Source organism: Nicotiana tabacum, chromosome 2, assembly GCF_000715075.1.
Source record: "Nicotiana tabacum cultivar K326 chromosome 2, ASM71507v2, whole genome shotgun sequence".
Classification (NCBI taxonomy): Eukaryota; Viridiplantae; Streptophyta; class Magnoliopsida; order Solanales; family Solanaceae; genus Nicotiana; species Nicotiana tabacum.
Window position 1 is genome coordinate 37457568 of NC_134081.1, and position 24954 is coordinate 37482521.

At 38.6% G+C, this 24954-nt stretch overlaps 1 long non-coding RNA gene across 20 annotated transcripts; it reads right to left on the bottom strand.

Annotated features, from left to right (window-relative positions):
* Positions 1 to 866: 866 nt before the first annotated feature.
* Positions 867 to 18969, bottom strand: LOC107800807 (uncharacterized). 20 transcript variants are annotated; one of them, XR_012699909.1, is made up of 5 exons: positions 18397 to 18969; positions 15608 to 17780; positions 7375 to 15352; positions 4634 to 6757; positions 867 to 4016 (listed from the first exon to the last, which is right to left on the bottom strand). It is a non-coding gene; the product is annotated as an uncharacterized LOC107800807 (long non-coding RNA). The 20 variants fall into 20 exon arrangements; XR_012699913.1 differs by having other exon boundaries at positions 7375 to 12606; positions 12861 to 17780; XR_012699912.1 differs by having other exon boundaries at positions 7375 to 12244; positions 12477 to 17780.
* Between the last annotated feature and the right edge of the window lie 5985 nt (positions 18970 to 24954).

Consider the following 24954-nt stretch of genomic DNA (forward strand, 5'->3'; position numbering starts at 1 on the left):
ATAAATGGGGGGGGATGATTATGGACTCGAGGGCAACCTCAATAAGGTACTTGTCTTCGATCTTGGGCTTATAATAATAAAACACTGATCAACAAACGTAAGAGCTTTGAATAACAGAAAAATAATAGTATATTGCCTTGGTATTCGTGTTACCATCTGCTCAATGAATAATCAGAGCATCTTTATATAGTAGAGGAGTCCTACTCTAGGTACAATTCCATAAAAAGTAAAATATATTTCGTTCAACTAATCACTGGAATTCCGCCGGTACGTGCCGAGATCCATGCCGCAATACTCGTCCGGTCACGGATATCACGGCCTCCCTTTAACCATGTTTGGTCGCCCGATAATACTCTCTAAAGTCTTTTAAGATTTGGACCGATATTGAGGTTACGACCCCGATATTCTCGAGGGCGGGCGTCGTGCCCCCGAAACCTGTCTCGATGAGTCCCTTACCTCGATTCCGGCTCCTTGTCATCATGTCCCTTACTCGATCTATTTTATCGGAAACTGGGCCATCTCATGGGTCCGGTTTCACCCGTATACAGCAACAACACCAAGAAGATTCAAGTTTAATGCAAGATATATTAGCTTACTCATACCACCAAAATCTCCTTGGATGTATCTACGTGTGCACTTCTGTCAATTCTTTTGTTTTCCTTTGTTATTTCATGTAAACTCTCAACTTTTTAAAAAAATCAATAATTGATTTCAGAACCATCTTAAGATATGAGTCTTGAGTGAGTAAAAAAGATCTTTTAGAGTGAGATGGAGACTAAATGTGTCACGCCCCCAAACTTAGGTGGAACCTGATTGGCACCCAATTCTAACTGGTCGTTGAGCGAACCCGTAATTAATCCGTGTCGAGTGTAAATACCATAAATATCATTAAGTGCAACAAATTTAAATAACTAAAACTACATTAAATCAATTATCTGATAACTAAGTTACATGATTCTAACACAGTTGTGCTCGGAACCATAACTCACTAAACTAAGTCATGAGCCTCTAATGATTTAAATTTGAATACATTAACTATAACGCATTGAATAAATAATGTGCCAAAAAAATAACATAAGCTGAAGAAATCCAACCACCAATGAAAAACTAACAGGGCTCGCCAACTGAGTCCACAGAGTCTGTCTCTAGCCATGTATCTCGTCACCTATAATCTCAACACCTGCCACACAACGTGGCAGGCCCAAACAGGCTAAGTACCACCAAAGGAAACCCAGTAAGTCTCATTGGCTATCTCTAAAAGATAGAGCAAGATTTTCTAGGAAAATCATAAAACGAAAGGAAGGGGGTTCAGATAATATCATGGCAATAAATTTTGTAAACAATAAATGAGCTAGAAACTGAAACTATAAGCAAAATTGTAAGTTGATAACTGAAAACATAGAAACTGAGTTTATAACTGTTAACTCATGAAACTGAAGCTGGAAACTAAGTTAGTTTCAAAGAAATAACATTTCTGGAAAATAGTTATACATAGTGGTCCTACGTACGTGAGATCTAGCAACACGTACGGGGGAGTGTCGGCCTATCTCACCAGCACATAATAGCCCCTACGAGCATGGGATCGCTAACCCTGGCATCAAAGCACTCACCAAGGGAAGTTCGGCTAGCTCTCCCTTCTGAATATGATCACATTAATGCATAAATGAGTGTTGAAACAAAATATAAATATCACAACCAAAGGCACACAGCAAATAATAATACATATAAGCATATATAAGATTGGCACATTGCATTTAACGTCATACTAAATAAGAATAGAGTAAACTAAGTACCGGAGCATAAAAAGATATGGCTTAGAAATTTCATCGAATACATAGAAGCATGTTCGCTCTAATGGAATTCCTATTAGGAGAGTAATCCTTAAAACTTACCTCAAATCTACCTAGCTCAAACTCGTTGCTCGCCAAATCATCTGATATGATATTCACGATGTCAATGCTTATAATTGCGGCTAATACCGAAAGATTCCTCTTATCCTCCTTTGTTGACCAGAGTAGGCGCCTCTTCCTCCGATAACATCTCTAAACAAATTAGTCCACTGGTACGAATACAATACCAGCTATATTTCCTCTTAATGCCACCATAGATTAACCCCAAAATACCCTTTGCAATTGCTTCGATCATTTTCTTTTGATGGAGTTGTAATTGCTTCTTTCATAATGAACTAAAGCACAAGGTATGTTTCCAAAACTCCATCCCTAAATCCCTTTATGAAGCTCCTATATTTAAATCCTAAAAGAAGAATTGTAAGTATTTGGCATTCATTGAGTTGCAGAAATCTTCCCTTACTCAACCGGGTGGCTGCGGCAACTTAGGGTATTTTCCTATGAAAGGCAATATTCTGTTGTCTTAACTTTTCATATTGTGAGCCAGAAATTGGGTTGGGCCATGGACCCTTTTATTTCACCTTTAATATTAATCCATTTCACATAATTATCCAAACAAAAATTTGCAATAAGCCCACCAGCTGTTTTAATTAATTCTCCAATTTAACTCCACACGCGAGATCTAGTATATGTTACCACATCCCAATATATTCTCATCCTCGTGGAGGTCTGTATCCACCTATGGATCAATTAAATTACATCATTAAGTTTGTAATTATCGAAAATTTAATCATGTAAACTTATGGGGCATAACATTCTCCCCGTTTGGGATCATTGGTCCTCAAATATCGCATCATGATTATTCTTGAATCTGATTGCTTTAGTCCCTTGGTCATTTTCTTGCTCCCCTATGAAATTAGTTGCCACATGACTAATATAATATCAAAGCTTTAGCTCTTGTTTTCTATAGCAAACTAAATCTTAAACCATCACAAAAGTTCAAAATTCTCTCATTGCATAAGCGCAAATATACGATGTCTCACTCATTAAAATCCTTCTAAGCATTGTTGTCGCAGCATTATTGGAAAACTGAAGAATATACTGCGTGGTTCTCTTCAAAACGACCAAGCAGAGGCTTAGCCTCCACTAATAAGGTTTTATACCATGACCTTCACCAAACTTGCATCCTTAACCTTACTAGGAATTATCCCATTTGCCGATATCCATGCCGCAATACCCGGCCGGTCACGGATATCACGGCCTCCCTTTAACCATGTTCGGCCGCCCGATAATACTCTCTGAAGTCTTTTAAGATTTGGATCGATACCGGGGTCACGACCCCGATATTCTCGAGAGCGGGCGTCGTGCCCCCGAAACCTGTCTCATTGAGTCCCTTACCTCGATTCGGGCTCCTTGTCATCATGTCCCTTACTCGATCTTTTTTATCAGAAACTGGGCCGTCTTAAGGGTCCGGTTTCACCCGTATACAGCAACAACACTGAGAAGATTCAAGTTTAATGCAAGATATATTAGCTCACTCATACCACCAAAATCCCCTTAGATGTATCTACGTGTGCACTTCTGTCAATTCTTTTGTTTTCCTTTGTTATTTCATGTATACTCTCAACTTAAGCGAGTAAAAAAGATCTTTTTGAGTGAGATGGAGACTAAATGTGTCACGCCCCCAAACTTAGGTGGAACGTGATTGGCACCCAATTCTAACTGGTCGTCGAGCGAACCCGTAATTAATCTGTGTCGAGTGTAAATACCATAAATATCATTAAGTGCAACAAATTTAAATAACTAAAACTACATTAAATCAATTATCTGATAACTAAGTTACATGATTCTAACACAGTTGAGCTCTGAACCATAACTCACTAAACTAAGTCATGAGCCTCTAATGATTTAAATTTGAATACATTAACTGTAACGCATTGAATAAATAATGTGCCAAAAAAAATAACATAAGCTGAAGAAATCCGACCACCAATGAAAAACTAACAGGGCTCGCCAACTGAGTCCACGGAGTCTGTCTCTAGCCACATATCTCATCACCTACAATCTCAACACTTGCCACACAACGTGACAAGCCCAAACAGGCTAAGTACCACCAAAGGATACCCAGTAAGTCTCATTGGCTACTCTTAAAAGATAGAGCAAGATTTTCTGGGAAAATCATAAAACGAAAGGAAGGGGGTTCAGATAATATCATGGCAATAAATTCAGTAAATAATAAATGAGCTAGAAACTGAAACTATAAGCAAAATTGTAAGTTGATAACTGAAAACATAGAAACTGAGTTTATAACTGTTAACTCATGAAACTGAAGCTGGAAACTAAATTAGCTTCAAAGAAATAACATTTCTGGAAAATAGTTATACATAGTGGTCCTACGTACGTGAGATCTAGCAACACGAACGGGGGAGTGTCGGCCTATCTCACCAGCACATAATAGCCCCTACGAGCATTGGATCGCTAACCCTAGCATCAAAGCACTCACACAAGGGGAGGTCGGCTAGCTCTCCCTTCTGAATGTGATCACATTAATGCATAAATGAGTGTTGAAACAAAATATAAATATCACAACCAAAGGCACACAGCAAATAATAATACATATAAGCATATATAAGACTGGCACATTGCATTTAAAGTCATACTAAATAAGAATAGAGTAATCTAAGTACCGGAGCATAAACAGATATGGCTTAGAAATTTCATCGAATACATAGAAGCATGTTCGCTCTAATGGAATTCCTATTAGGAGAGTAATCCTTAAAACTTACCTCAAATCTACCCAGCTCAAACTCGCTGCTCGCCAAATCATCTGATATGATATTCACGATGTCAATGCTTATAATTGCGGCTAATACCGAAGGATTCCTCTTATCCTCTTTTGTTGACCAGAGTAGGCGCCTCTTCCTCCGATAACATCTCTAAACAAATTAGTCCACTGGTACGAATACAATACCAGCTATATTTCCTCTTAATGCCACCATAGATTAACCCCAAAATACCCTTTGCAATTGCTTCGATCATTTTCTTTTGATGGAGTTGTAATTGCTTCTTTCATAATGAACTAAAGCACAAGGTATGTTTCCAAAACTCCATCCCTAAATCCCTTTATGAAGCTCCTATATTTAAATCCTAAAAGAAGAATTGTAAGTATTTGGCATTCATTGAGTTGCAGAAATCTTCCCTTACTCAACCGGGTGGCTGCGGTAACTTAGGGTATTTTCCTATGAAAGGCAATGTTCTGTTGTCTTAAATTTTCATATTGTGAGCCACAAATTGGGTTGGGCCATGAACCCTTTTATTTCACCTTTAATATTAATCCATTTCACATAATTATCCAAACAAAAATTTGCAATATGCCCACCAGCCATTTTAATTAATTCTCCAATTTAACTCCACACGCGAGATCTAGTATATGTTATCACATCCCAATATATTCTCGTCCTCGTGGAGGTCTGTATCCACCTATGGATCAATTAAATTACATCATTAAGTTTGTAATTATCGAAAATTTAATCATGTAAACTTATGGGGCATAACATTCTCCCCATTTGGGATCATTCGTCCTCGAATATCGCATCTTGTTTATTCTAGAGTCAGATTGCTTTAGTCCCTTGGTCATTTTCTTGCTCCCCTATGAAATTAGTTGCCACATGACTAATATAATATCAAAGCTTTAGCTCTTGTTTTCTATTGCAAACTAAATCTTAAACCATCACAAAAGTTCTAAATTCTCTCACTGCATAAGCGCAAATATACGATGTCTCGCTCATTAAAATCCTTCTAAGCATTGTTGTCGCATCATTATTGGAAAACTGAAGAATATACTGCGTGGTTCTCTTCAAAACGACCAAGCAGAGGCTTAGCCTCCACTAATAAGGTTTTATACCATGACCTTCACCAAACTTGCATCCTTAACCTTACTAGGAATTATCCCATTTGCCGATATCCATGCCGCAATACCCGGCCGGTCACGGATATCACGGCCTCCCTTTAACCATGTTCGGCCGCCCGATAATACTCTCTGAAGTCTTTTAAGATTTGGATCGATACCGGGGTCACGACCCCGATATTCTCGAGAGCGGGCGTCGTGCCCCCGAAACCTGTCTCATTGAGTCCCTTACCTCGATTCGGGCTCCTTGTCATCATGTCCCTTACTCGATCTTTTTTATCAGAAACTGGGCCGTCTTAAGGGTCCGGTTTCACCCGTATACAGCAACAACACTGAGAAGATTCAAGTTTAATGCAAGATATATTAGCTCACTCATACCACCAAAATCCCCTTGGATGTATCTACGTGTGCACTTCTGTCAATTCTTTTATTTTCCTTTGTTATTTCATGTATACTCTCAACTTGAGCGAGTAAAAAAGATCTTTTTGAGTGAGATGGAGACTAAATGTGTCACGCCCCCAAACTTAGGTGGAACGTGATTAGCACCCAATTCTAACTGGTCGTCGAGCGAACCCGTAATTAATCCGTGTCGAGTGTAAATACCATAAATATCATTAAGTGCAACAAATTTAAATAACTAAAACTACATTAAATCAATTATCAAATAACTAAGTTACATGATTCTAACACAGTTGAGCTCTGAACCATAACTCACTAAACTAAGTCATGAGCCTCTAATGATTTAAATTTGAATACATTAACTATAACGCATTGAATAAATAATGTGCCAAAAAAAATAACATAAGCTGAAGAAATCTGACCACCAATGAAAAACTAACAGGGCTCGCCAACTGAGTCCACGGAGTCTGTCTCTAGCCACGTATCTCGTCACCTACAATCTCAACACCTGCCACACAACGTGACAAGTCCAAACAGGCTAAGTACCACCAAAGGATACCCAGTAAGTCTCATTGGCTACCCCTAAAAGATAGAGCAAGATTTTCTGGGAAAATCATAAAACGAAAGGAAGGGGGTTCAGATAATATCATGGCAATAAATTCTGTAAATAATAAATGAGCTAGAAACTGAAACTATAAGCAAAATTGTAAGTTGATAACTGAAAACATAGAAACTGAGTTTATAACTGTTAACTCATGAAACTGAAGCTGGAAACTAAGTTAGCTTCAAAGAAATAACATTTCTGGAAAATAGTTATACATAGTGGTCCTACGTATGTGAGATCTAGCAACACGAACGGGGGAGTGTCGGCCTATCTCACCAGCACATAATAGCCCCTACGAGCATTGGATCGCTAACCCTGGCATCAAAGCACTCACGCAAGGGGAGGTCAGCTAGCTCTCCCTTCTGAATGTGATCACATTAATGCATAAATGAGTGTTGAAACAAAATATAAATATCACAACCAAAGGCACACAGCAAATAATAATACATATAAGCATATATAAGACTGGCACATTGCATTTAAAGTCATACTAAATAAGAATAGAGTAAACTAAGTACCGGAGCATAAACAGATATGGCTTAGAAATTTCATCGAATACATAGAAGCATGTTCGCTCTAATGGAATTCCTATTAGGAGAGTAATCCTTAAAACTTACCTCAAATCTACCCAGCTCAAACTCGCTGCTCGCCAAATCATCTGATATGATATTCACGATGTCAATGCTTATAATTGCGGCTAATACCGAAGGATTCCTCTTATCCTCTTTTGTTGACCAGAGTAGGCGCCTCTTCCTCCGATAATATCTCTAAACAAATTAGTCCACTGGTACGAATACAATACCAGCTATATTTCCTCTTAATGCCACCATAGATTAACCCCAAAATACCCTTTGCAATTGCTTCGATCATTTTCTTTTGATGGAGTTGTAATTGCTTCTTTCATAATGAACTAAAGCACAAGGTATGTTTCCAAAACTCCATCCCTAAATCCCTTTATGAAGCTCCTATATTTAAATCCTAAAAGAAGAATTGTAAGTATTTGGCATTCATTGAGTTGCAGAAATCTTCCCTTACTCAACCGGGTGGCTGCGGTAACTTAGGGTATTTTCCTATGAAAGGCAATGTTCTGTTGTCTTAAATTTTCATATTGTGAGCCAGAAATTGGGTTGGGCCATGAACCCTTTTATTTCACCTTTAATATTAATCCATTTCACATAATTATCCAAACAAAAATTTGCAATATGCCCACCAGCCATTTTAATTAATTCTCCAATTTAACTCCACACGCGAGATCTAGTATATGTTATCACATCCCAATATATTCTCGTCCTCGTGGAGGTCTGTATCCACCTATGGATCAATTAAATTACATCATTAAGTTTGTAATTATCGAAAATTTAATCATGTAAACTTATGGGGCATAACATTCTCCCCATTTGGGATCATTCGTCCTCGAATATCGCATCTTGTTTATTCTAGAGTCTGATTGCTTTAGTCCCTTGGTCATTTTCTTGCTCCCCTATGAAATTAGTTGCCACATGACTAATATAATATCAAAGCTTTAGCTCTTGTTTTCTATTGCAAACTAAATCTTAAACCATCACAAAAGTTCTAAATTCTCTCATTGCATAAGCGCAAATATACGATGTCTCGCTCATTAAATCCTTCTAAGCATTGTTGTCGCAGCATTATTGGAAAACTGAAGAATATGCTGCGTGGTTCTCTTCAAAACGACCAAGCAGAGGCTTAGCCTCCACTAATAAGGTTTTATACCATGACCTTCCCCAAACTTGCATCCTTAACCTTACTAGAAATTGTCCCATTTGCCGATATCCATGCCGCAATACCCGGCCGGTCACGGATATCACGGCCTCCCTTTAACCATGTTTGGTCGCCCGATAATACTCTCTGAAGTCTTTTAAGATTTAGATCGATACCGGGGTCACGACCCCGATATTCTCGAGAGCGGGCGTCGTGCCCCCGAAACCTGTCTCGTTGAGTCCCTTACCTCGATTCGGGCTCCTTGTCATCATGTCTCTTATTCGATCTATTTTATTAGAAACTGGGCCGTCTTAAGGGTCCGGTTTCACCCGTATACAGCAACAACACTGAGAAGATTCAAGTTTAATGCAAGATATATTAGCTCACTCATACCACCAAAATCCCCTTGGATGTATCTACGTGTGCACTTCTATCAATTCTTTTATTTTCCTTTGTTATTTCATGTATACTCTCAACTTGAGCGAGTAAAAAAGATCTTTTTGAGTGAGATGGAGACTAAATGTGTCACGCCCCCAAACTTAGGTGGAACGTGATTAGCACCCAATTCTAACTGGTCGTCGAGCGAACCCGTAATTAATCCGTGTCGAGTGTAAATACCATAAATATCATTAAGTGCAACAAATTTAAATAACTAAAACTACATTAAATCAATTATCAAATAACTAAGTTACATGATTCTAACACAGTTGAGCTCTGAACCATAACTCACTAAACTAAGTCATGAGCCTCTAATGATTTAAATTTGAATACATTAACTATAACGCATTGAATAAATAATGTGCCAAAAAAAATAACATAAGCTGAAGAAATCCGACCACCAATGAAAAACTAACAGGGCTCGCCAACTGAGTCCACGGAGTCTGTCTCTAGCCACGTATCTCGTCACCTACAATCTCAACACCTGCCACACAACGTGACAAGCCCAAACAGGCTAAGTACCACCAAAGGATACCCAGTAAGTCTCATTGGCTACCCCTAAAAGATAGAGCAAGATTTTCTGGGAAAATCATAAAACGAAAGGAAGGGGGTTCAGATAATATCATGGCAATAAATTCTGTAAATAATAAATGAGCTAGAAACTGAAACTATAAGCAAAATTGTAAGTTGATAACTGAAAACATAGAAACTGAGTTTATAACTGTTAACTCATGAAACTGAAGCGGGAAACTAAGTTAGCTTCAAAGAAATAACATTTCTGGAAAATAGTTATACATAGTGGTCCTACGTATGTGAGATCTAGCAACACGAACGGGGGAGTGTCGGCCTATCTCACCAGCACATAATAGCCCCTACGAGCATTGGATCGCTAACCCTGGCATCAAAGCACTCACGCAAGGGGAGGTCAGCTAGCTCTCCCTTCTGAATGTGATCACATTAATGCATAAATGAGTGTTGAAACAAAATATAAATATCACAACCAAAGGCACACAGCAAATAATAATACATATAAGCATATATAAGACTGGCACATTGCATTTAAAGTCATACTAAATAAGAATAGAGTAAACTAAGTACCGGAGCATAAACAGATATGGCTTAGAAATTTCATCGAATACATAGAAGCATGTTCGCTCTAATGGAATTCCTATTAGGAGAGTAATCCTTAAAACATACCTCAAATCTACCCAGCTCAAACTCGCTGCTCGCCAAATCATCTGATATGATATTCACGATGTCAATGCTTATAATTGCGGCTAATACCGAAGGATTCCTCTTATCCTCTTTTGTTGACCAGAGTAGGCGCCTCTTCCTCCGATAACATCTCTAAACAAATTAGTCCACTGGTACGAATACAATACCAGCTATATTTCCTCTTAATGCCACCATAGATTAACCCCAAAATACCCTTTGCAATTGCTTCGATCATTTTCTTTTGATGGAGTTGTAATTGCTTCTTTCATAATGAACTAAAGCACAAGGTATGTTTCCAAAACTCCATCCCTAAATCCCTTTATGAAGCTCCTATATTTAAATCCTAAAAGAAGAATTGTAAGTATTTGGCATTCATTGAGTTGCAGAAATCTTCCCTTACTCAACCGGGTGGCTGCGGTAACTTAGGGTATTTTCCTATGAAAGGCAATGTTCTGTTGTCTTAAATTTTCATATTGTGAGCCAGAAATTGGGTTGGGCCATGAACTCTTTTATTTCACCTTTAATATTAATCCATTTCACATAATTATCCAAACAAAAATTTATAATATGCCCACCAGCCATTTTAATTAATTCTCCAATTTAACTCCACACGCGAGATCTAGTATATGTTATCACATCCCAATATATTCTCGTCCTCGTGGAGGTCTGTATCCACCTATGGATCAATTAAATTACATCATTAAGTTAGTAATTATCAAAAATTTAATTATGTAAACTTATGGGGCACAACATTCTCCCCGTTTGGGATCATTCGTCCTCGAATATCGCATCGTGCTTATTCTAGAGTCTGATTGCTTTTGTCCCTTGGTCATTTTCTTGCTCCCCTATGAAATTAGTTGCCACATGACTAATATAATATCAAAGCTTTAGCTCTTGTTTTCTATTGCAAACTAAATCTTAAACCATCACAAAAGTTCTAAATTCTCTCATTGCATAAGCGCAAATATACGATGTCTCGCTCATTAAAATCCTTCTAAGCATTGTTGTCGCAGCATTATTGGAAAAATGAAGAATATGCTGCGTGGGTCTCTTCAAAACGACCAAGCAGAGGCTTAGCCTCCACTAATAAGGTTTTATACCATGACCTTCAACAAACTTGCATCCTTAACCTTACTAGGAATTGTCCCATTTGCCGATATCCATGCCGCAATACCCGGCCGGTCACGGATATCACGGCCTCCCTTTAACCATGTTTGGTCGCCCGATAATACTCTCTGAAGTCTTTTAAGATTTGGATCGATACCGGGGTCACAACCCCGATATTCTCGAGGGCGGGCGTCGTGCCTCCGAAACCTATCTCGATGAGTCCCTTACCTCGATTCTATCTCCTTGTCATCATGTCCCTTACTCGATCTATTTTATCGGAAACTAGGCCGTCTCATGGGTCCGGTTTCACCCGTATACAGCAACAACACCGAGAAGATTCAAGTTTAATGCAAGATATATTAGCTCACTCATACTACCAAAATCCCCTTGGATGTATCTACGTGTGCACTTCTGTCAATTCTTTTGTTTTCCTTTGTTATTTCATATATACTCTCAACTTGAGCGAGTAAAAAAGATCTTTTTTAGTGAGATGGAGACTAAATGTGTCACGCCCCCAAACTTAGGTGGAACGTGATTGGCACCCAATTCTAACTGGTCGTCGAGCGAACCCGTAATTAATCCGTGTCGAGTGTAAATACCATAAATATCATTAAGTGCAACAAATTTAAATAACTAAAACTACATTAAATCAATTATCTGATAACTAAGTTACATGATTCTAAAACAGTTGAGCTGTGAACCATAACTCACTATCACTAAACTAAGTCATGAGCCTCTAATGATTTAAATTTGAATACATTAACTATAACGCATTGAATAAATAATGTGCCAAAAAAAATAACATAAGCTGAAGAAATCCGACCACCAATGAAAAACTAACAGGGCTTGCCAACTGAGTCCACGGAGTCTGTCTCTAGTCACGTATCTCGTCACCTACAATCTCAACACCTGCCACACACCGTGGCAGGCCCAAACAGGCTAAGTACCACCAAAGGATACCCAGTAAGTCTCATTGGCTACCCCTAAAAGATAGAGCAAGATTTTCTGGGAAAATCATAAAATGAAAGGAAGGGGGTTCAGATAATATCATGGCAATAAATTCTGTAAACAATAAATGAGCTAGAAACTGAAACTATAAGCAAAATTTTAAGTTGATAACTGAAAACATAGAACCTGAGTTTATAACTGTTAACTTATGAAACTGAAGCTGCAAACTAAGTTAGTTTCAAAGAAAAAACATTTCTGGAAAATAGTTATACATAGTGGTCCTACGTACGTGAGATCAAGTAACACGCACGGGGGAGTGTCGGCCTATCTCCCCAGCACATAATAGCCCCTACGAGCGTGGAATAGCTAACCCTGGCATCAAAGCACTCACGCAAGGGGAGGTCGGCTAGCTCTCCCTTCTGAATGTGATCACATTAACGCATAAATGAGTGTTGAAACAAAATATAAATATCACAACCAAAGGCACACAACAAATAATAATACATATAAGCATATATAAGACTGACACATTGCATTTAAAGTTATGCTAAATAAGAATAGAGTAAACTAAGTACCGGAACATAAACAGATATGGCTTAGAAATTTCATCGAATACATAGATCATGTTCGCTCTAATGGAATTCCTTTTAGGAGAGTAATCCTTAAAACTTACCTCAAAGCTACCCAGCTCAAACTCGCTGCTCACCAAGTCATCTGATATGTTATTCACGATGTCAATGCTTATAATTGCGGCTAATACCGAAAGATTCCTCTTATCCTCCTTTGTTGACCAGAGTAGGCGCCTCTTCCTCCGATAACATCTCTAAACAAATTAGTCCACTGGTACGAATACAATACCAGCTATATTTCCTCTTAATGCCACCATAGATTAACCCCAAAATACCCTTTGCAATTGCTTCGATCATTTTCTTTTGATGGAGTTGTAATTACTTCTTTCATAATGAACTAAAGCACATGGTATGTTTCCAAAACTCCATCCCTAAATCCCTTTATGAAGCTCCCATATTTAAATCCTAAAAGAAGAATTGTAAGTATTTGGCATTCCTTGAGTTGCAGAAAGCTTCCCTTACTCAACCGGGTGGCTGCGGCAACTTAGGGTATTTTCCTATGAAAGGCAATGTTCTGTTGCCTTAACTTATCATATTGTGAGCCAGAAATTGGGTTGGGCCATGGACCCTTTTCTTTCACCTTTAATATTAATCCATTTCACATAATTATCCAAACAAAAATTTGCAATATGCCCACCAGCCGTTTTAATTAATTCTCCAATTTAACTCCACACGCGAGATCTAGTATATGTTACCACATCCCAATATATTCTCGTCCTCGTGGAGGTCCGTATCCACCTACGGATCAATTAAATTACATCATTAAGTTTGTAATTATCGAAAGTTTAATCATGTAAACTTATGGGGCGTAACATTCTCCTCGTTTGGGATCATTCGTCCTCGAATATCGCATCGTGTTTATTCTAGAGTCTGATTGCTTTTGTCCCTTGGTCATTTTCTTGCTCCCCTATGAAATTAGTTGCCACATGACTAATATAATATCAAAGCTTTAGCTCTTGTTTTCTATTGCAAACTAAATCTTAAACCATCACAAAAGTTCTAAATTCTCTCATTGCATAAGCGCAAATATACGATGTCTCGCTCATTAAAATCCTTCAAAGCATTGTTGTCGCAGCATTATTGGAAAAATGAAGAATATGCTGCGTGGGTCTCTTCAAAATGACCAAGCAGAGGCTTAGCCTCCACTAATAAGGTTTTATACCATGACCTTCAACAAACTTGCATCTTTAACCTTACTAGGAATTGTCCCATTTGCCGATATCCATGCCGCAATACCCGGCCGGTCACGGATATCACGGCCTCCCTTTAACCATGTTCGGTCGCCCGATAATACTCTCTGAAGTCTTTTAAGATTTGGATCGATACCGGGGTCACGACCCTGATATTCTCGAGGGCGGGCGTCGTGCCTCCGAAACCTGTCTCGTTGAGTCCCTTACCTCGATTCCGGCTCCTTGTCATCATGTCCCTTACTCGATCTATTTTATCAGAAACTGGGCCGTCTCATGGGTCCGGTTTCACCCGTATACAGCAATAACACCGAGAAGATTCAAGTTTAATGCAAGATATATTAGCTCACTCATACCACCAAAATCCCCTTGGATGTATCTACGTGTGCACTTCTGTCAATTCTTTTGTTTTCCTTTGTTATTTCATATATACTCTCAACTTGAGCGAGTAAAAAAGATCTTTTTTAGTGAGATGGAGACTAAATGTGTCACGCCCCCAAACTTAGGTGGAACGTGATTGGCACCCAATTCTAACTGGTCGTCGAGCGAACCCGTAATTAATCTGTGTCGAGTGTAAATACCATTAATATCATTAAGTGCAACAAATTTAAATAACTAAAACTACATTAAATCAATTATCTGATAACTAAGTTACATGATTCTAAAACAGTTGAGCTGTGAACCATAACTCACTATCACTAAACTAAGTCATGAGCCTCTAATGATTTAAATTTGAATACATTAACTATAACGCATTGAATAAATAATGTGCCAAAAAAAATAACATAAGCTGAAGAAATCCGACCACCAATGAAAAACTAACAGGGCTTGCCAACTGAGTCCACGGAGTCTGTCTCTAGTCACGTATCTCGTCACCTACGATCTCAACACCTGCCACACAACGTGGCAGGCCCAAACAGGCTAAGTACCACCAAAGGATACCCAGTAAGTCTCATTGGCTACCCCTAAAAGATAGAGCAAGATTTTCTGGGAAAATCATAAAATGAAAGGAAGGGGGTTCAGATAATATCATGGCAATAAATTCTGTAAACAATAAATGAGCTAGAAACTGAAACTATAAGCAAAATTTTAAGTTGATAACTGAAAACATAGAACCTGAGTTTATAACTGTTAACTCATGAAACTGAAGCTGCAAACTAAGTTAGTTTCAAAGAAAAAACATTTCTGGAAAATAGTTATACATAGTGGTCCTACGTACATGAGATCTAGTAACACGCACGGGGGAGTGTCGGCCTATCTCCCCAGCACATAATAGCCCCTACGAGCGTGGAATAGCTAACCCTGGCATCAAAGCACTCACGCAAGGGGAGGTCGGCTAGCTCTCCCTTCTGAATGTGATCACATTAACGCATAAATGAGTGTTGAAACAAAATATAAATATCACAACCAAAGGCACACAACAAATAATAATACATATAAGCATATATAAGACTGACACATTGCATTTAAAGTTATGCTAAATAAGAATAGAGTAAACTAAGTACCGGAACATAAACAGATATGGCTTAGAAATTTCATCGAATACATAGAATCATGTTCGCTCTAATGGAATTCCTTTTAGGAGAGTAATCCTTAAAACTTACCTCAAAGCTACCCAGCTCAAACTCGCTGCTCACCAAGTCATCTGATATGTTATTCACGATGTCAATGCTTATAATTGCGGCTAATACCGAAAGATTCCTCTTATCCTCCTTTGTTGACCAGAGTAGGCGCCTCTTCCTCCGATAACATCTCTAAACAAATTAGTCCACTGGTACGAATACAATACCAGCTATATTTCCTCTTAATGCCACCATAGATTAACCCCAAAATACCCTTTGCAATTGCTTCGATCATTTTCTTTTGATGGAGTTGTAATTACTTCTTTCATAATGAACTAAAGCACATGGTATGTTTCCAAAACTCCATCCCTAAATCCCTTTATGAAGCTCCCATATTTAAATCCTAAAAGAAGAATTGTAAGTATTTGGCATTCCTTGAGTTGCAGAAAGCTTCCCTTACTCAACCGGGTGGCTGCGGCAACTTAGGGTATTTTCCTATGAAAGGCAATGTTCTGTTGCCTTAACTTATCATATTGTGAGCCAGAAATTGGGTTGGGCCATGGACCCTTTTCTTTCACCTTTAATATTAATCCATTTCACATAATTATCTAACCAAAAATTTGCAATATGCCCACCAGCCGTTTTAATTAATTCTCCAATTTAACTCCACACGCGAGATCTAGTATATGTTACCACATCCCAATATATTCTCGTCCTCGTGGAGGTCCGTATCCACCTACGGATCAATTAAATTACATCAATAAGTTTGTAATTATCGAAAATTTAATCATGTAAACTTATGGGGCGTAACATTCTCCTCGTTTGGGATCATTCGTCCTCGAATATCGCATCGTGATTATTCTAGTATCTGATTGCTTTAGTCCCTTGGTCATTTTCTTGCTCCCCTATGAAATTAGCTGCCACATGACTAATATAATATCAAAGCTTTAGCTCTTGTTTTCTATTGCAAACTAAATCTTAAACCATCACAAAATTTCTAAATTCTCTCATTGCATAAGCGCAAATATACGTTGTCTCACTCATTAAAATCCTTCTAAGCATTGTTGTCGCAGCATTATTGGAAAAATGAAGAATATGCTGCGTGGGTCTCTTCAAAACGACCAAGCAGAGGCTTAGCCTCCACTAATAAGGTTTTATACCATGACCTTCAACAAACTTGCATCCTTAACCTTACTAGGAATTGTCCCATTTGCCGATATCCACGCCGCAATACCCGGCCGGTCACGGATATCACGGCCTCCCTTTAACCATGTTCGGTCGCCCGATAATACTCTCTGAAGTCTTTTAAGATTTGGATCGATACCGGGGTCACGACCCTGATATTCTCAAGGGCGGGCGTCGTGCCCCCGAAACCTATCTCGATGAGTCCCTTACCTCGATTCTATCTCCTTGTCATCATGTCCCTTACTCGATCTATTTTATCGGAAACTAGGTCGTCTCATGGGTCCGGTTTCACCCGTATACAGCAATAACACCGAGAAGATTCAAGTTTAATGCAAGATATATTAGCTCACTCATACTACCAAAATCCCCTTGGATGTATCTACGTGTGCACTTCTGTCAATTCTTTTGTTTTCCTTTGTTATTTCATGTATACTCTCAACTTTTTTAAAAAATCAATAATTGATTTCAGAGCCATCTTAAGATATGAGTCTTGAGCGAGTAAAAAAGATCTTTTTGAGTGAGATGGAGACTAAATGTGTCACGCCCCCAAACTTAGTGGAATGTGATTGGCACCCAATTCTAACTGGTCGTCGAGAGAACCCGTAATTAATCCCTGTCGAGTGTAAATACCATAAATATCATTAAGTGCAACAAATTTAAATAACTAAAACTACATTAAATCAATTATCTGATAACTAAGTTACATGATTCTAACACAGTTGAGCTCTGAACCATAACTCACTAAACTAAGTCATGAGCCTCTAATGATTTAAATTTGAATACATTAACTATAACGCATTGAATAAATAATGTGCCAAAAAAAATAACATAAGCTGAAGAAATCCGACCACCAATGAAAAACTAACAGGGCTCGCCAACTGAGTCTACGGAGTCTGTCTCTAGCCACGTATCTCGTCACCTACAATCTCAACACCTGCCACACAACGTGGCAGGCCCAATCAGGCTAAGTACCACCAAAGGATACCCAGTAAATCTCAGTGGCTACCCCTAAAAGATAGAGCAAGATTTTCTGGGAAAATCATAAAATGAAAGGAAGGGGGTTCAGATAATATCATGGCAATAAATTCTGTAAACAATAAATGAGCTAGAAACTGAAACTATAAGCAAAATTGTAAGTTGATAACTGAAAACATGGAAACTGAGTTTATAACTATTAACTCATGAAAGTGAAGCTGGAAACTAAGTAAGTTTCAAAGAAATAACATTTCTGGAAAATAGTTATACATAGTGGCCCTACGTACGTGAGATCTAGCAACACGTACGGGGGAGTGTCGACCTATCTCCCCAGCACATAATTGCCCCTACGAGCGTGGGATAGCTAACCCTGGCATCAAAGCACTCACGCAAGGGGAGGTCGGCTAGCTCTCTCTTCTGAATGTGATCACATTAACGCATAAATGAGTGTTGAAACAAATATAAATATCACAACCAAAGGCACACAGCAAATAATAATACATATAAGCATATATAAGACTGACACATTGTATTTAAAGTCATACTAAATAAGAATAGAGTAAACTAAGTACCTGAAAATAAACAGATATGGCTTAGAAATTTCATCGAATACATTGAAGCATGTTCGCTCTAATGGAATTCCTATTAGGAGAGTAATCCTTACAACTTACCTCAAAGCTACCCAGCTCAAACTCGCTGCTCACCAAGTCATCTGATATGTTATTCACGATGTCAATGCTTATAATTGCGGCTAATACTGAAAGATTTCTCTTATCCTCTTTTGTTGACCGGAGTAGGTGCCTCTTCCTCCGATAACATCTCTAAACAAATTATTCCACTGGTATGAATACAATACCAGCTATATTTCCTCTTAATGCCACCATAGATTAACCCCAAAATACCCTTTGCAATTGCTTCGATCATTTTCTTTTGATGGAGTTATAATTGCTTCTTTCATAATGAACTAAAGCACAAGGTTTGCTGCCAAAACTCCATCCCTAATTCCCTTTATGAAGCTCCCATATTTAAATCCTAAAAGAAGAATTGTAAGTATTTGGTATTCCTTGAGTTGCAGAAAGCTTCCCTTACTCAACCGGGTAGCTGCGGCAACTTAGGGTATTTTCCTATAAAAGGCAATGTTCTATTGCCTTAACTTTTCATATTGTGATCCAGAAATTGGGTTGGGCCATGGACCCTTTTCTTTCACCTTTAATATTAATCAATTTCACATAATTATCCAACCAAAAATTTGCAGTATGCCCACCAGCCGTTTTAATTAATACTCCAATTTAACTCCACACCTGAGATCTCGTATATGTTACCACATCCCAATATATTCTCGTCCTCATGGAGGTCTGTATCCACCTACGGATCAATTAAATTACATCATTAAGTTTGTAATTATCAAAAATTTAATCATGTAAACTTATGGGGCATAACATTCTCCCCGTTTGAGATCATTCGTCCTCGAATATCGCATCATGATTATTCTAGAGTCTGATTGCTTTAGTCCCTTGGTCATTTACTTGCTCCCCTATGAAATTAGCTGCCACATGACTAATATAATATCAAAGCTTTAGCTCTTGTTTTCTATTGCAAACTAAATCTTAAACCATCACAAAAGTTCTAAATTCTCTCATTGCATAAGCGCAAATATACGTTGTCTCACTCATTAAAATCCTTCTAAGCATTGTCGTCGCAGCATTATTGGAAAACTGAAGAATATGCTGCGTGGGTCTCTTTAAAACGACCAAGCAGAGGCTTAGCCTCCATTAATAAGGTTTTATACCATGACCTTCACCAAACTTGCATCCTTAACCTTACTAGGAATTGTCCCATTTTCCTTTCTGTATATAATAATATCAAAAATCCAATTGTTTAAGACACAAAGTGGCTGCCACCATTGATATTAGGAGAGAAATGTACACATACATTGTATACTTCTCTTAGACAAAATCAAGCATGGATTTGCAACTTAAAAGTTATTCCGTCCATTCAACTGAGTTCCAAATGGCCTCCTAACACTTACTTGTGCATCCATATCGTCTTGGGACATAGAAATTTAATCCCCTATAATCATCATCGGACGAGTGTTAATTCAAGGCTTTTAGGAGTGTTCAATTAGCTCGGGACTTCATATTTTCCCCCACTCTAGGGACATTCATCCTCGATTGTCAAGCCCAACTCGTACATGATCTAAAATAGGAACCTAAGGCCTTGTGCCATACTTCCATTTTTTTTTAAACTCAAACTTTGGCTAACTCTCAAAATTTCTAGAAACTTTGGTAGAGTTAACATACACATGTAGCATGTAGTAGTTGTTTCTGATTATCATTTCAAGAAAGTAGAAAGTACATCATGATTTGTGATAATCAATATCCATCTATAACATCCCAGCACGCCAGTGATATTGTCCGCTCCAGGCCTAGGCCCATCACGGGTTTAAAATGCGCCACTAGAGTTTAAGGCTTGTTAACTTATATACCCAGCATCCCTCTTGTATTTTGCCGATGTGGAACTCTGTCTAAAGTTTGGGATGTTATACACCCCCTTTTATGGACTCAACATCCACGCTGAGGTTTGCTCCACCGCATGGGATTCGCCTAGACTCAGCACTGAGGTTTGCCCCACCTAACCGGGATTTACCTAAACTCAGTTGAACTCTAACCTACCATCGTCAAGGCTGACACAAGAGTAGCTCTGATACCAACTTGTTACGCCCCCAAGCTTGGGTGGGATGTGATTGGCACCCAACTCTAACTGGTCATCGAGTGAACCTGTAATTAATCTGTACCGAGTGTAAATACCATAAATATCATTAAGTGCAACAAATCAAAATAACTAAAACTACATTAAATCAATTATCTGATAATTGAGTTACACACTAAACTAAGTCATGAGCCTCTAATGATTTAAATCTGAATACATAAACTATAAGGCATTGAACAATAATGTGCCAAAATAAAATAACATAAGCTGAAGAAATCCGACCACCGATGAAGAACCAATAGGGCTCGCCAACTAAGTCCACGGAGTCTGTCTCTAGCCATGTATCTCGTCACCTACAATCTCAACCCCTCCCACACAACGTGGCAGGCCCAAACAGGCTAAGTACCACCAAAGGATACCTAGTAAGTTTTATTGGATACCCACTAAAAGATAGAACAAGACCTTCTGGGAAAAATCATAATATGAAAGGATGGGGGTTCACATAATATCATGGCAATAAAATCTGTAAACAAGAAATGAGCTAGAAACTGAAACTATAAGCAGAACTATAAGATGATAACTGAAAATATGGAAACTGAGTTTATAACTGATAACTCATGAAACTGAAGCCCGTAACAAAGTTAGCTTCAAAGAAATAACTTTTCTGGAAAATAGTTATACATAATGATCCTACGTACGTGAGAACTAGCAACACGCACGGGGGAGTGTCGGCCTATCTCCCCAGCAAATAATAGCCCCTACGAGCGTGGGATAGCTAAGCCTGGCATCAAAGCACTCATGCAAGGGGAGGTCGGCTAGTTCTCCCTTCCGAATGTGATCACATTAAAACATAAATGAGTGTTGAAACTAAATGTAAATATCACAACCAAAGGCACACAGCAAACAATGATACATATAAGCATGTATAAGACTGACACATTGCATATAAAGTCATACTAAATAAGAATAGAGTGAACTAAGTACTGGAGCATAAGCAGATATGGCTTAGAAATTTCAACGAATACATAGAAGCATGTTCGCTCTAATGGAATTCCTATTAGGAGCGTAATCCTTAAAACTTACCTCAAAGCTTCCCAGCTCAAACTCGATGCTCACGTTCTTCAAGTCATCTGATATGCTATTCACGATGTCAATGCTTATAATTGTGGATAATACCGAAAGATTCCTCTTAACCTCTTTTGTTGACCATAGTAGGCGCCTCTTCCTCCAGTAACATCTCTAAAAAAATTAGTCCACTGGTACGAGTACAATACCAGCTATATTTCCTCTTAATGCCCCCATCAGATTAACCCCAAAATTTCCTTTGCAATTGCTTCGATCATTTTCTTTTTGATGGAGTTGTAATTGCTTTTCATAATGAATTAAAGCACAAGGTTTGCTGCCAAAACTCCATCCCTAAACCCCTTTATGAAGCTCCCATATTTAAATCCTAAAAGAAGAGTTGTAAGTATTTGGCATTCCTTGAGTTGCAGAAAGCTTCCATTTCTCAACCGGGTGGCTACGGCAACTTAGTGTATTTTCCTATGAAAGGCAATGTTCTATTGCCTTAACTTATCATATTGTGAGCCAGAAATTGGGTTGGACAATGGACCATTTTCTTTCACCTTTAATATTAATCAATTTCACATAATTATCCAACCAAAAATTTACAATATGACCACCAGCAGTTTTAATTAATTCTCCAATTTAACTCCACACGTGAGATCTAGTATATGTTACCACACCCCAATATATTCTCGTCCTCGTGGGGTCCGTATCCCCCTCAGAATCAATTAAATTACATCATTAAGTTTGTAATTATCGAAATTTAATCATGTAAACTTATAGGGCATAACATTCTCCCCGTTTGAGATCATTCGTCTTTGAATGTCGCATCGTGATTATTCTAGAGTCTAATTGCTTTAGTCCCTGGATCATTTTCTTGCTCCCCTATGAAATTAGTTTCCACGTGACTAATATAATATCAAAGCTTTAGCTCTTGTTTTATTTTACAAATTTAAATCATCGGGTCTAACTTCGAGACCTGCACTTAGAGGATACTTTATTCAAACTTCCCGCCTCGCCTCTTTTCTCTTCTTCATATCTTTCTTTCTTTAAGTTTTTAAACCCTAATTAAGGGTAGCCCGGCACGGCCGGCGACTATTTTCCGGCGGCCTTCTCCCCTTTCTTTTCTCCTCCCTCCCGTCTCTTTCTTCTTTCCCGTTTGCAGTCTCTGCGGCCACAGGTAACCGCGTATTAGTTCACCGCCGGCGACCTCAGAACCGACGACTTCTCCAAGCAGAGTTCCGGTGACCACTACCTAGGATTTTCAGGCGGAATCAACCACCAAACTTCCGGCCAGCTCTCCGATTTCCAGTAACTATCTCTCCATTTTTCGTTGCAATTTTTTAGTCGGTTTATTCTCTGTTGCGCTAGCATGTGCTTGAGTTTTTGTTCTTGTTTTTTACTTGTTCTGGACACCGTTAACTCGTTAAGTTATCATATTTCTTAGCATATTTTCTTTATTGGTAGCATATTTTTTCACAGAAGTTTAAAAAAGGAATAAAGAGGTATTGAACTGTACAGCGTGATCGTCATCCTGTTTTACTTCATTTAACGTTTTTCCAATCTTAAAACTATTAGATCTTATTGGATAATACTGTTCTCTCACAGTTTGCTAGGAAAAAGGAAAACCAATCAAACAAAAGAAGGAGAAAGAAAAGGGAATTTGGGGGCCTAATACAGCTCTTACTAAGTGCGCCCAATCATAGAGGATGAATAGGAGCTAATAAAAATAAGTAAAGCAAAATAAAGCACAAATCAGAAACTGCATATTCAATATCGTGCCAGAGTTCTCTGTTACATATATCTGTTTCTGTATTGGTAGTGCCGGGTATTAAATTCAACCTTGCTTTTTACATCTGTATCATTAGGTAGATTAATTGCGCTAGCACGTGCTTGAGCTTGTTTTCTTGTTTTTTGGAACTTGTTCTTGACACCGTTAACTCGTTAAGTTTTCATATTTCTTAGCATATTTTCTTTATTGGTAGTGCCTTATATTCAATTCAACCTTGCATGTTACATCTGTCTCTTCAAGTAGATTAATTGTGCTAATACTCGCTTGAGTTTTTGTACTTGTTCTTGACACTTTTAACTTTTTAAGTTCTCATATTATTAGCATATTTTTCTCTGTTCTAGCTCACTGTTGGTTGAGTGATATAAATAATACCCTTAGTCTATAGTGGCTGTGGTTAAACGGAATACTTGGAGTGTAAGTTTAGTGACGGGACTCATGAAGCGGACGTGGATGTGAAGCTTGATACCCAAGCCATCCCGAGGAGGGGTAGTTTCAAGTATCTCGGGTCTATAATCCAGGGTAACAGGGATATTAATGATGAGGTCTCCCACCGTATCAGTGTGGGGTGGATAAAATGGAGGCCCGCATCCGGTATTTTGTGTGATAAGAAGGTGACACCAAGACTTAGGGTAAGTTCTACATAGTGGTGGTTAGACCTACTTTGTTGTATGGGGATGAGTGTTGGCCAGTCAAGAACTCCCATGTTCAGAGATTGAAAGTAGCAGAAATGATGATGCTGAGATGGATGTGTGGGCATACCAGAAGAGATAAGATTAGGAACGAAGTTATTCGGGACAAAGTTGGAGTGTCCCCCGTGGAGGACAAGATGCGGGAGTTGAGGCTGAGATAGTTCGGGCACGTGCAGAGCAGGAGTACGGATGCTCCTATTAGGAGGTGTGAAAGGTTGGCCGTGGCGGGGCTGAGAAGGGGTAGAGGAAGGCCAAAAAAGTATTGGAGAGAGGTGATTAGGCAGGATATGACGCTATTTCATCTCACTGAAGACATGATCCAGGATAGAAGGGTGTGGAGGTCGAAGATTAGGGTAGTTGGCTAGTAGGTAGTCGAGAGTTCCCCGTTCTTTTTTAGTTGTATTAGTAGCTCCCTTATTTTTTTTCTTCTTTTTCTTTCGCTCTGTGTATCTTATGTTCCAGTTTGTTACTGTTTGATGCTATTTTCTGTTACTGGTATCGCTGTTGTTATTGTTGTTGTTGTTGTTGTTATTGTTATTGTTGTTACTATAATTGTCTTGCTCCCCTTTTCCTTAACGCCCTTTGTCCCCCTATTCTTTCTTTCTTCTTCCTCTTTCTTCTTCGTCTTCTTCCTTTCTCTCTTTTTATCTTTTCTTGAGCCGAGGGTCTATTGGAAACAGCCTCTCTACCTCGCCAGGTAGGGGTAAGACACTATCCTCCCCAAACCCTACTTATCGGATTATACTGGGTATGTTGTTGTTGTTGTTGTTGTTGTTGTTGTTAGCTCTTGTTTTCTATTTCAAACTAAATCTTAAACCATCCCAAAAGTTCTAAATTCTCCCATTGCATAAGCGCAAATATACGTTGTCTCACTCACTAAAATCCTTCTAAGCATTGTTGTCGCAGCATTATTGGAAAACTGAAGAATATGTTGCGTGGGTCTCTTCAAAACGACCAAGCAGAGGCTTAGCCTG